Consider the following 13,631-nt stretch of genomic DNA (forward strand, 5'->3'; position numbering starts at 1 on the left):
ATTGTTTTAGTCATATACATGTATTTCTTTGGGTATAAGTTTTAAATGAGAAAAAGCTAGGGCTTCTTTCTTCTTTTTTCTTTTAGAGGCTACTTCAATGAGTATTTTTACAGATTTGTTTTCATTGATTTAATTTTTCTAATTACCGCACTGAACCAAAAATAAATTTAGTGGCATTGTAACATTTTTCTAAAGAGCCGAATCACTTTCCACAAGCAAAATTACATAATAATAATCTTAAATTGAAAAGGAATATTGTAACCACAATTTGTGTTTTGGTTTTTTTTTTGGTACCCGGGATCGAACTCAGGACCTTGTGTTTGTGCGGCAGGCACTGGAACCACTGAGCTAAATCCCCGGCCCCATAACCACAATTTAAGATAGACATTTGGTTCTAGCTACTTTAGGCAGTACTACTGCTTTAAGGAAACAGGTGACAGATACCTTGTAGAGGGCCAAGAGAAGTTAGAAAAAAAAAATGGAATTAATCTAAATCCTAGAAATGTTGAAAGAAATCAGAACTGAGGGCTTTTAACTCAATTTGATTCTTCTTTTACTCTTTTGCTTACATTTTTGTTATACATTTATGCATCTAATTTACATTGACGAAATTCAATAGTGGACATCTTTCAGTTTCAAAGAAATAAATGGATCAGAAGTGGTTTATACTAGGTGCAGATTCTCATTCTGTTTGCTTTTTCTTTTCTTAGCAACCCTGTTTTCCCAGGATCAAGCTCTACTCCTTCTCTATTCAACTGATTACTACCACCTCCTTATAGGAAATACTGGGGTCTACAGTACTGCAAACATAAGCATCCTACTTAATTTTGCTTGACAGACTGGCCTTGTAAGTAAAATATTTTTGGAGACGCTGGATCTTGCCAACTTGATTTTTTTTTTTTAGTTCTTTTATTGGTACATTTTAAGTATACAATTCATTTACATTTATCATTGGTTGGTTGTACCTGTACATGATGTATCTTGATTCTTATTTTTTTTCCCCATTACCTGTGCACCCTTCACCCCCTCCACCCTTCCCTATTTACATAGATTTCATTTCCATTTTTTTTTTCTTTTCTCATAGTTTTTCCTTTCCCTCTTTTCCTTTCCCCTTCTTGCCAACTTGATTTTAAAATATCCTACTACTTAGGTCTCAGCTAAGGGGTCATCTCTCAGGAAGCATTCCTAACCATTAGCAAGTCAGGTTCGTTCCTCCTGCCATGTAATCCCACACTGCCTAGTACTCCCCCTCTGTGTATCCTTACTTAATATTTCTTCACTAAAAATTTAAGCATAATGAGGTACGTCTTTCTCATCAGATTATTCCCTTATGCTTACCCAAGTACCTGGCACATGTTAAGAGTCCACAGAAAAGATTTCTAGGAGATATCCATATTGTCCATGAACTATGCTTTGAAAAATATCACCACAGGGGGAAACCTCTGCCAAAGCAACAGACCCATTTAGTAAATACTTATTCTAGGTTCTTGAAATAAAGCAGTTGGTTTTTCTTCTACCCACAGATTCTCAAACTTACCAATATTATCATGAAATTCTAAAACCTTTCTGGATGCGTCTCCAAATTTGGAGGCAGGGAGATAAACCCAAAGAAGGAACTTGGAATAGAGAACACAGGTTCAGAAAAAGAGCTAATTGGAAATGAAATTAAAGTCAGGCACTATACTGTACAGTGACATGAGCTCAAATCATGTTGGTCTGCCAAAAAAAGCTAGATTTGACAATAGATGTCTGTAAAGACTTACGCAACCACATTTTACTCCTTTGCTAACTTATGACTGTAGCACTGAGGTTAAGAACACAAGTATGGTGTCACAAACATCTGAGTCTAAATCCCAGCTCTGCTGCCTGCTAACCCTAAAACTTTGAACTACCTAATCTATACGTTTGTCTCCTGAAAGATGAAGACAATGATGGCAGCCAACCACAAACTGTTGATTTAATTGATTTAATTAGTTGATTTAATTATCATATGTTAAATGTTTAGCCTATTGCATGGATATAGGGAAACGAGTCACTAAAAGATAGCTATTATGAATGTGGTTTTTCCTCGATTCCACCATTGTGAGAACATAAGCTCTAACAGCACGTGGAATTTGTTTCGTTCAGCACTGTTTCCCAGTTCATTCTGAATGAATGCATGACTATATAATATGCTGATTCCACAAATCAAATATAAAAGTCATTATTTACAGTAGACTCATATTATACACACATACCTTTCTATACATAGAGCCCAAAACAGGAATAATACTCTAAGGTTCTCAGACATTTTTTCAGGTAAGAATTATGGGATATGACAAATGGACCAAAGATAGGTTTAATTCCAAGGAGAAGAATACAAACTTGAAGGGCTAGTGAGTTTTTCACCTCAGTGTACATACACAGTTTAGAACATTTTTCTATACACATTTTAATTAGAAACAGTTATTCAATCAGAATTGGTTACTAGGGTCTGAAAGAACCACTTAAATAAAAATAAAATCCATAATGAACTGTCAGAAATAGTACGTTTATCTGACTTTATTCACTGAGGAGTATTTGAGAGCTCTGTCTTGATGGTGCTGTGACCAATAGCATCCAAATACAAGACTCAAGTCCAAGCTTGGGACTACAGTCACAGCATAAAGTAAAAGTAGTTACGATTAGTTCACTTGGTGCTCATACCCATGTTACCTGTTCCATCAGTACTACCCTCGACCAGAGAAATGATTTGGTCAGCAAAACATAAGGCTAACAATTGTGAAAACACAAGATTATGGTAGAAATAGAGGCCTTGAAAAGCTCCACAACTTGACTTACATCACAGCAGTTCTCCAGATTCTCAGTGTTGCACGTGCTTATAAAGCCCTCCTACAAATACATATATTAACATTAAGTTTTTAGTCCACTAATAATATACCACAATTAAGTAAGTTTTAAATGTAACAAAATAAACATGTGCCCTATATCTGGATTCATCCTACTTAAATGGCAAATAAATTCTACTGCATTACTTTAACATATAACAATAATAGCAAATATCTGAGTGTTTACTACATGTCAGGCACTGTTTTAATCCTCACAATAACCTCTGGGGGAGATGTCAATACCATGCCTCCTGAAACAAAACTGAAGCTCAGAGGTCACACAGTAAGCAGTATGCCAATACTTGGACTTAGGAAGTCTGTTATCTGAGTCTATATGCTAATTACTTAGTATATCTATTCTAATAAAATGAATATTAAGCATATATACTAAAACTTAAAAGTAAATACAAGTAGAGTGTTGATTCCTAAGCTATACAAGTTCAGTTTAGTGCTATTTTCTATATGGCCCCTCATTTCCTCATTATCACTACGTGGTCTTTTTAAAAACTACTAAAGCTAGGCATGGTGGTGCATTCTGTAATCCTAGCACTTGGGGAGGCTGAAGCAGGAGGATCACAAATGTCAGCCCAGCCTGGGCAGTTTAGCAACTTAGCAATTTATCGAGACTCTCAAAGAAGGGACAGGGAGGGGAGAGGAGGAGAGAAAAGGCTGGGGATGTAGTTTCATGGAAAAGACTCAATTCCCAGTATCAAAAACAAGCAAGCAAACAAAAAAATAACCAAGAACAACAAACCCAAGTTCTCTATTAGAACATGTCTTTGTTTTTAAACACCCAGTAAGCATCACATGGTGCAAATGTCAAGAAATTTTGCTTTCTTTTTTCTAATTGGGTCAGTTTCATTTAGCATTGAAATTTGCATTAAAGGGAAAAATTACTGTCCCTGTATGAAAATTCACTTAAGGAAGTTTAAAAACAAAGCTTCATTACACTAAGAATTCCTTTATAAAACTGAACTATTTATTCATGCGTTATAATATTAAGGTATAATTCCAGGAAGCTAAAGAATAGAACATTACAAGGGCCAGGGATTTAGCTCAGTGGTTCGCCGCCTGCCTCGCAAGTACAAGGTCCCGAGTTTGATCCCTGGTACCAAAAAAAAAAAGAAAGAAAGAAAAGATATTCAAGAATAAAACATGTTTAAAAAGCTAATGAGGGGCTTGCCCACCAGCCTCCACCTTGGTCGCGCCGGCGCCTGCAACAACAGGCCCCCACCCCTCTTGGCTGTATAGCTACTTGGATCCACACTACAGAGGCACAGGGGAGCATAAAGGCCATTGTCCTGAGCTGCAGAAATGAACGACAGAGAGAGGGCCTCTCTCAGGCTCCCTGATGAAAACTGAAGCCCACTGGAAAAGTGAAGAGACTCTCTGCAATAAAGGCACACCCGACCACCGTGCTTGATGAATTGGAGGGATCATCACCTCCCATCGGAACCTGGACTATCTTCAGGGGACAGGCACCTGGAACCTGCAGTAGAACCTTGAAGAGTTCAACCCTGCAGGAGGACAGGGAGCTCAACTTGGGACTTGCAGCCAGAAATCTGCCTGAATCTCACGAGTCTGTGACTGGCTTACTGAGACTCATTGACTGCACACTGCTGCCCACGTTGTCTGTTGTGACACCAGAGACATACCCCGAAGGAAGCACTTCATTTTTATCTTTTATTTGTTATTTTCAAAATTACCACTATTTTTTTTGCTTTTTTTTTCTTCTTTTAAAATTTTTCTTTTTTTTCTTTTCTCTTTTCTTTCTCTCTGCCTTTCTCCCTTGCTGTCCCACATTGTTCTTCATCTCCCTTTGTGTTCCTGTTCTGCTCCTAATTCATATTTCTTCATCTTTCTTTTCTTCTCTTTCCTTCTCTTGCGTTTGCCCTCTGTCCTCACTGCTAACCTTCCCCTATCCTTCTACCTACCTATTTCTCCCTCCCCATCTCCTTCTAACTCCCCATCCCAAAGGGTAAAGTTGGTATATTGAAGAGTTTATTCACTATAAACATATGTTGGGTTGGTCCTTGATTTTGATTTAATTCACACCGTTAAAGGTGATAGATTAATAACTACCACTTGTCATTTTCTAAGAGGTACTTGATGCTATTGTGTTGCTGATTGTATCACTTGGGCTAAGGTGTTGTGATTAATCTAATGAGTTGTCCTTCCTGGTATAATGAAAATGAGACAGCCTCAGAGCCATTAGAGACTCAAAACCTAAAGACCAGCTATATCTGGAAGACACCTCTGAGAAGCAACCATTCCATGAGTGTTCTAAATACATCAACAAAGATACTTATAATAAACAACTACAAAGTATCCACCCAGGAACTAAACCAAGGACAGTACCAGAAACAAAAATGAGAAGACATTTAGGTAAGGCACAAACTCAGACTTCCCATAAAAGGCAAATTCTGGGGGAAATGAGGTGGAAAAGTCTGATAATCAACCACCTGGATGCCCTGAACTGATAACACAGGAAGTAATAAAACAGATGAGTGAGGCTCTAGAAAACTTCAAAACAGAAATAATTTCCCAGATTACAGAGACGGTGAGCAGAGTGAAAGACATGATTAGAGGCTCTAGAACAGAAACAGATAAAAAAAAATAGATGAGCTCAGAAACATGCTGGATGCCATGAATGCCCAGAATAAAAAAGAAATGGAAACCATGATCACCCAACATAAGAAAGAAATGGAATCCATGAAACAGATTAAAACAGATATTCAGGAAATTAAAAACTCCATTGAAAGCATGCAGAGCAGATTAAGGAATCTGAAGATAGAATATCAGATATAGAAGACAGGATTGCAGTTAAGGACCATGAAAACAGAGATTTCTTAAAAATATTAAGGGAACATGAGAAATCAATCCAGCAGCTGCTAGATGATGCAAAGAAGAAAACATAAGACTGATAGGAGTCCACAAAAAAACAGGAGAAAGTACAATTGACATAAAAAAAAAACTGCTCACAGAAGTAATAGTAGAAAACTTCCCAGACAGAGGTGGAGAATTGGACATACAGATAAGTGAGGCATATAGAACTCCAACTAGCCATGATCAAAATAAATCTACACGTAGACATAATAGTCAAGATCCCAGAAACCCAACAGAAGAACAAAATCCTACAGGCAGTTAGAGAACATAAACAAATCACCTACAAAGGAAAGCCCATCAGAATCACGGCAGACTTTAAATCAAGGAGAGCCTGGAGTGAAGTATTTCAAGCCCTGAAAGAAAATAACTTCCAGGGACAGGGATTTAGCTCAGTGGTTCCGCCACCTGCCTCGAAAGTGAAAGGTCCTGAGTTCAATTCCCGGTACCAAAAAAAAAAGAAAAGAAAAGAACTTCCAACCTAGACTGTTGTATCCTGCAAAATTATCTTTCAAAATCTATGGGGAAATTAGATACTTCCATGACAAAGAACACCTGAGAAATTTCATGAACACCAAACCAGCACTCCAAACAATTCTAAGCAATATCCTAGAAAAAGACAATGAAGGTCACAACTCCATGAGGCCCAACAGAGGGAAGCTACCAGGCAAGGTAAACTAAAGGGAAAGGGTGAAAAAATAAGAAATAAAAGAGCCAACAACAGCAAAACATCATGACAAGGATGAGTCAATATCTATCAATTATAACTCTCAATGTTATTGGCCTCAATTCACCAAAGAAATAGACTGACAGAATGGATTAAGAAGCAAAATCCAGGGCCAGGGATTTAGCTCAGTGGTTCTGCCTCCTGCCTCGAAAGTGCAAGGACCTGAGTTCGATCCCTGGTACCAAAAAACAAAACAAAACAAAACAAAAAGCAGCGAAATCCAGCAATATGCTGTATACAAGAAACACACCTAACTCAAAAAGAAATTCATAGATGGAAAGTAAAAGGATGGAAAACAGTTCTTCACACGACAGGAACCCAGAAAAAAGCAGGGGTAGCAATCTTATTTGGAGACAAAGTAGATTTCAAACCAAAACTAATTAAGAGAGACAAAGGTGTTCACTACATCCTTGTGAAGGGAACAATCCAAGAGGAAGAGATGACAATTCTAAATATATATGCACCAAATACGAATGCCCACAACTGCACAAAACAAATATTAATGGACATAAAAAGTCAAATAGGCACTAATACAATTGTAGTGGGGGACTTCAATAAACCACTATCATAAATAGACAGATCATCTAGACAAAAAGTTAACGAAATTTTAGAACTGAACCAAGGTATTGAACAAATGGACTTAATAGATACTTACAGTGTTCCACTCCACAAAATCAGAATACACATTCTTTTCAGCTGCACACGGGTCATTCTCCAAAATAGTACACATGCTAGCTCATAGGCCATGTCTAAGTAAATGTAAAAGAATTGAAGTTACCCCCCATATATTATCAGACCATAGTGCAATACAATTGGAGGTCAATAACATAAGAAACCCCACAAACACATGGAAATTGAATAACACCCTCTTGAACAACCAATGGGTGACAGAGGAAATTAAAAAAGAAATTAGACAGTTTCTACAAGTAAATGATAATGCCAGTACAACATACAGGAATCTATGAGACACAATGAAAGCAGTTCTATGCAGGAAATTAGTAGCAGTGAATGCCCATATTAGGAAAACAGAGAGGACTCAGATAAATAACCTAATGCAGAACCTTAACCTCCTAGAAAAAGAAGAGCATAACAAACCCAAAGCTTGTACAAGAAAGGAAATTATAAAGATCTGAGCAGAAATCAATGCAATGGAGACTAAGAGAATGATACAAAAAATTAATGAATCGAAGAGTTGGTTTTTCAAAAGAATAAATAAAATCGATAAACCTTTAGACAACCTTATCAAAAAAAGGAAAGAAAAGGCTCAAATCCATGCAATTAAGAATGAAAATGGTGAATTCACAACAGACCCAGCAGAAATCCAGAGGATCATCAATACCTACTTTAAGAACCTGTACTCTAATAAAATGGAAAACACAGAAGAAATGGACAGATTCCTAGATACATACGAATTGCCAAAGTTAAATGAAGAAGATATAGAAATTCTAAACACCCCAATTACAATGAGTGAAATTGAAAATGTAATAAAAAATTTACCAAAAAAGAAAAGCTCAGGTCCTGATGGCTTCACTGCTGAATTCTACAAGACATTTAAAGAACTATTGCCATTACTCTTTAAACTCATCAAGGAAATTGAAAGAGAAGCAAGGCTTCCGAATTCATTCCTGGAAGCAAGTGTTACTTTGATTCCAAAACCAGGGAAAGACCCAATCCAAAAAGAGAACTACAGACCGATTTCCCTAATGAACACAGATGCAAAAATCCTCAATAAGATACTGACAAACAGAATACAGAGAGTCATCAAGATCATACACCCTGACCAAGTCGGATTTATCCCAGGGATGCAAGGATGGTTCAACATAAGTAAATCAATAAATGTAATATACTATATTAACAGAGTCAAGGACAAAAACCATATGATCATCTCAATAGATGCAGAAAGGCATTTGACAAAATCCAACACCCATTCATGATAGAAATTTTACAGAAAATTGGAATAGAACGTCTTTATTTCAACCTGATTAAGGCTATCTATGAAAAACCAACAGCCAACATCATACTAAATGGTCAAAAACTGAAAACTTTCACGCTAAAATCAGGAACAAGACAAGGATGCCCATTATCACCACTCCTGTTCAATAGTTCTGGAAACATTAGCCACAGCAATTAGAATAGAGAAAGAAATAAAAGGAATAAAGAGGGAAGGAAGAAGTTAAATTGTCATTATTTGTTGATGATATGATACTTTACATAGAAGACCCAAAAAACTCTACCAAAAGACTTCTAGACCTAATTGACAGATTCAGTAGAGTAGCTGGATATAAGGTCAACACTGAAAAAAACAATAACCTTCTTATACACAAATAGCAGACTCACTGAGACAGAAATTAGGGAAACAATTCCTTTTACAATAGCATCCAAAAAAATGAATTATCTAGGAATCAACCTGACAAAGGAAGCAAAAGACCTCTATACTGAAAACTACAGCACTGTGAAAAAGGAAATGGAGGAGGATATAAGAAAATGGAAAGACATCCCTTGTTCCTGCGTATGAAGAACCAATACAGTGAAAATGGCCATACTTCCAAAACTACTACATAGATTTAATGCAATGCCGATTAAATTCCAACAATATACTTCACAGAACTAGAGAAAACAATCCAAAAATTCACTTGGAACCAGAAGAGACCTAGAATAGCAAAACCAATTCTAGACAACAGAGACATGGCTGGGGCTATCACAATCCCCAACTTGAAACTATACTACAAAGCTCTGTGATAAAAACAGCATGGTACTGGCAAAGAAACAGACCCGAGGATCAGTGGAATAGATTAGAAGATGCAGAAACAACTCCAGACATACTCAGCCACGTCATCTTTGACGAAGGAACCAACCACCCTCATGGGAGGAAAGATAGCCTATTTAATAAGTGGTGTTGGAAAAACTGGATTTCAACCTGCCAAAGATTAACATTAGACCCATACCTATCACCATGCACTAAACTATGATCAAAGTGGACTAAAGATCTAAATGTTAAGACAGAAACACTAAACTTGCTGGAAGATAGGTAGAACTCTTGAAGACATTGGCATAGGAAAAGACTTTATGAACAAAACCTCAGTAGCATGGGAACTAGCACAAAGAATTGACACCTGGGATCTCATCTTATTAAAAAGCTTCTGCACTGCAGAGCTAAGAGTCAACCTACAATGGGGGAAAAAATTTTTAGCAGCTGTACCTCAGACAAAGGTCTACTGTCTAGAATATATAAAGAATTGAAAAAAATCAGACCCCCAAATTCAAAGACCCAATTCAAAAATGGGCATCTGAAATGAACAGACATTTCTCAGAGAAATAAGTAAAAGCAGCAAATAAACATATGAAAAAATGTTCAACATCACTGGTCATTTGAGAGATGCAGATGAAAACAACACTGAGATTCCATCTCACCCCAGAAAGAATGGCTGCTATCAAGAAATTAACCAATAACAAATGCTGACGGGGTGTGGGGAAAAAGGAACCCTTCTCCGTTGTTGTTGGGAGTGCAGACTGGCGCAATCACTGTGGAAATCAGTATGGTGATACCTCAAAGAACTAGGGCTAGAGGTCCCATTTGACCCAGCTAGTCCCCTGCTGGATATCTTCCCCAAAGAATTAAAAGAATCATAGCACAGTGATATATGTGCACCCATGTTTATAGTGGCAGTTTGTAATAGGTAAAGCTTGGAAACAGCCCAAATGCCCATCAACTGGAAACTGGACTAAGAAGGTGTGGTTTGTTTTTTTAAAAAAATTAAATGGAGTACTACTCAGCCATAATGAATGAGAAACTAGAGTCATTTATAGCTAAATGGATGGATATTGACGCCACACTCTTAAGTGAAATAAAGAGGACACACATGTAAATACTGAATAGTATGTCTAGTGTGAGAAACTGAAAGTGTAAATAAGGATTAAAATGATTAAAATGAGTAATTGATAATTTGAAAGAGGAAAAGGTCCAAAGGTATAGGGGTGGTGGGAGGGGAAGGGGAAAGGGAAGAAGGGAAAGGAAAAATTATGAGACAAGAAAAAAAATGGAAACGAAATCTATGTAAATAGGGAAGGGTGGAGGGGTGAAAGGCACAAAGGGAATGGGGAAAAAAGTAAGAACCAAGATACATCATGTACAGGTACAAGCACCCAATGATAAATGTAAATGTACTGTATACCTAAAATGTACCAATAAAAGAATTAAAAAAAAAAAAGCTAATGTGCAGGGCCAGGGATTTAGTTCAGTGGTGCCGCTGCCTGCCTTGCAAGTTAAAGGTTCCAAGTTTGATCCCCGTACTACTAAAAAAAAAAAAAAAAAAAGCTAATGTGGAGAAGGGGGAAATCAATATATATTACAGTTTTATTACAGACTTAAAAAGAAAATTTCAAATATTGTACAGTGAGGTGTGCTGAACACTATACAGTTATACTACTACCAATTATTATTTAAATATATTATATACCACAGTCACAAAATCAGAAAATAATGGGTAACAACTAATGTCATAAGGATGATATGACATCTATAGGATTTTGCTGAGTGGTTAAAGCACTATTTAATTTTTTCTAAATATTTACACTATTACCATTTATTTTTACGTATTATAAATAGCATTTCCTCCAAAAAGTAGACTCTCTAGCGTTAGTACTAATTCTTGAAGTCAAATAAACCTAAAAATATTGATAACCTTTTCAATCCTTTATTGCTCTACCACAGGGACAAATGCTCAGGAAGGGATTTCTGTGTTCTAAAGAAAAGAATGCAATACCTTAAAATTTAAAATATATGGAATTGATACAGGCACATAACATCAACTAAAACCTTTTTTCTTTACTAGTTTTTTGTTTTCTTTTACAAGAGAATTATCACTGTATTAATATTATACTACAAAAGCATGTAGACTCCATAATTTAAAATTTAAATGTCAGATATACAAGTAATGGCATTTTCTCCAATAATTCAGTTTTTATAATTTCTTTTTTGGAATAAATGTTAAAATTCTCATAATTTAAGAATTAAATATGAGCTGAAAAACTGAGCATCTCAAAGATTTATCAAGAATGTCAGAACTTGCAATTAACTTTATTAACTTGACATTGGTGATATATCTGCCCTTTGTTATTTATTCCTTAAATATGTATTTTACTGTGGTATATTTTCATAAGTAGTTATTTGAAAATTAATTTCTTATAACTGTGAAGAACCTCAGGGTTGTACAATTTTGTTAAATTATAAACTTTGAAAGTAAAACATATCTACCCAATTTAAAATATGTACCTTACTATTATTGTAATAAAGTCATTTTAAACCCCTAGTAAGATGAGTGGAATTCAAACCAATTCTGCAAAAGCTTTGCTATTATGAAAATTTTGAGATGGAAAACTTGCTTTGAAACTCACAAGACTCTCAAAATCACGCTGCAATATTTTACTGTGGGCCAATTAAGATTACTTTTGATTGCCGGGGATTTAGCTCAGTGGTTCTGCCGCCTGCCTCGCAAGCCCAAGGACCCAAGTTCGATCCCTGGTACCAAAAAAAAAAAGATTACTCTTGAAAAATGAGGACCAGGGCTGAGGATTTAGCTCAGTGGTTCCGGCGCCTGCCTTGCAAGTGCAAGGTCCAGAGGAGTTCGATCCCCAGTACCAAAAAGAAAAGAAAAAAAAAAGAGGATCAAACTATATTGATATTCTGAAACAAGCATTTTATATTATCAATATACTGACCAGCTGAAGTATAATTAATGACAGAATTACAAGTTTAATTCATGCCTAAAGGTTAGTGATTAGTGTAGTGTAAGTATTTAAATGTTCACTAGTAGACTAATACTTTAGTAGCTAACTACAGTATTGTTACAAACTTTCCCTTTAGTAGCTAACATGTGATATGGCAGTAAAATTTTCAGAAAAACTGTCATTAGTAGTATGTGAGTTGCTAGCAAGTCATCTTCCCTGAGGTAACAGACCATATGCAAAAGACACTGCTCACCTACAATAATGTTAATACCTCAAAAAGAATAGCAAGCTGGGTATGGTGGCATGTGGCTGTAACTCTAGCACTCTGGGAGGCTGAGACAGAAGGACTGCATGTTCAAGCCCAGCCTGGGCAACTTGGCGACTTAGTGAGAACCTTGTCTCAAAATTAAAAATAAAAAAGGGCTGGAGATGTAGCTTAGTGTGAAAGCACTGAGTTAACTCTCCAGGACAGCAATTTTTAAAGAAATGCAGTTAAGGACATGTGATTGGAAATATCTTAATTGGAAGCAGCAACTTTGATTATAAGAATATATAAAGCAAATTTAAGTCAAGAGCATTTACTAAATTTCTAGGCCTCTATCCTAACACTTTCCAATAAAATACCTGAAACATTATTAAAGGGGGAGAAGGGATGAATTTTTGGCTTGCTCTTTAGTTCCTGAGTGGCCAGTCCTTTGGAGTTATATACTGTCTCCTAATATTTGACAATGTCTTATTTAATTTAGTTACAACCATTTTCTCATTTCCAATATTCGCAACATATGCCGTATTCAACTTTACCTGGACTTTGGATAATCAACTTGAATTTGATATGATTATAATGAGCAGAAAGAAAATTACAGTATTTCAATGTTCAATGAAATACTACAGATAGAATTCAATTTTAGGATTGAATAACAGTGATAATGTTATATCTAGGACTAAACAAATATTTTAATTGATTGAGATCTCCAGTTTGGACTCAAACATGCAGCAATATCACAAAATGTTAGGATACTAAAAAATAATCATTCTACAGTCATATAACCAAACATAAGGGATATTTAAAACTTAAAGAAACCCTGTTCTAAAACTTGTTTAAAAGGATACCTGGCCCACTTATTAAAAATCATTAATAAGGGCTGTGGGTGCAGCTCAGAGGTATAAAGTACTTGCCTTGCAAACATGAGGCCCCAGATTCAATATTCGGCCCTGAAAAAAAATTATTCCATTTATACTTCAGCTGATTTAAAATAATTTTAAGAAATCTGATCACTTCTCCAAATGACGCCTTTTTTCTTTACTAAGGTGGAATCTGAACTGTTATTGTAATATTCACACCTAAGTAGCTTCTAACTAGCGGTGTTGTCATTAATAAAATATTGTCAGAGATTAAGTGCATCTTCTAACATTCACATGTACATTAT

This window comes from Heterocephalus glaber, unplaced genomic scaffold, assembly GCF_053883595.1.
Source record: "Heterocephalus glaber isolate CG9 unplaced genomic scaffold, H.glaber_assembly_v1.0 deba00001553, whole genome shotgun sequence".
In the NCBI taxonomy this organism is placed as follows: domain Eukaryota; kingdom Metazoa; phylum Chordata; class Mammalia; order Rodentia; family Bathyergidae; genus Heterocephalus; species Heterocephalus glaber.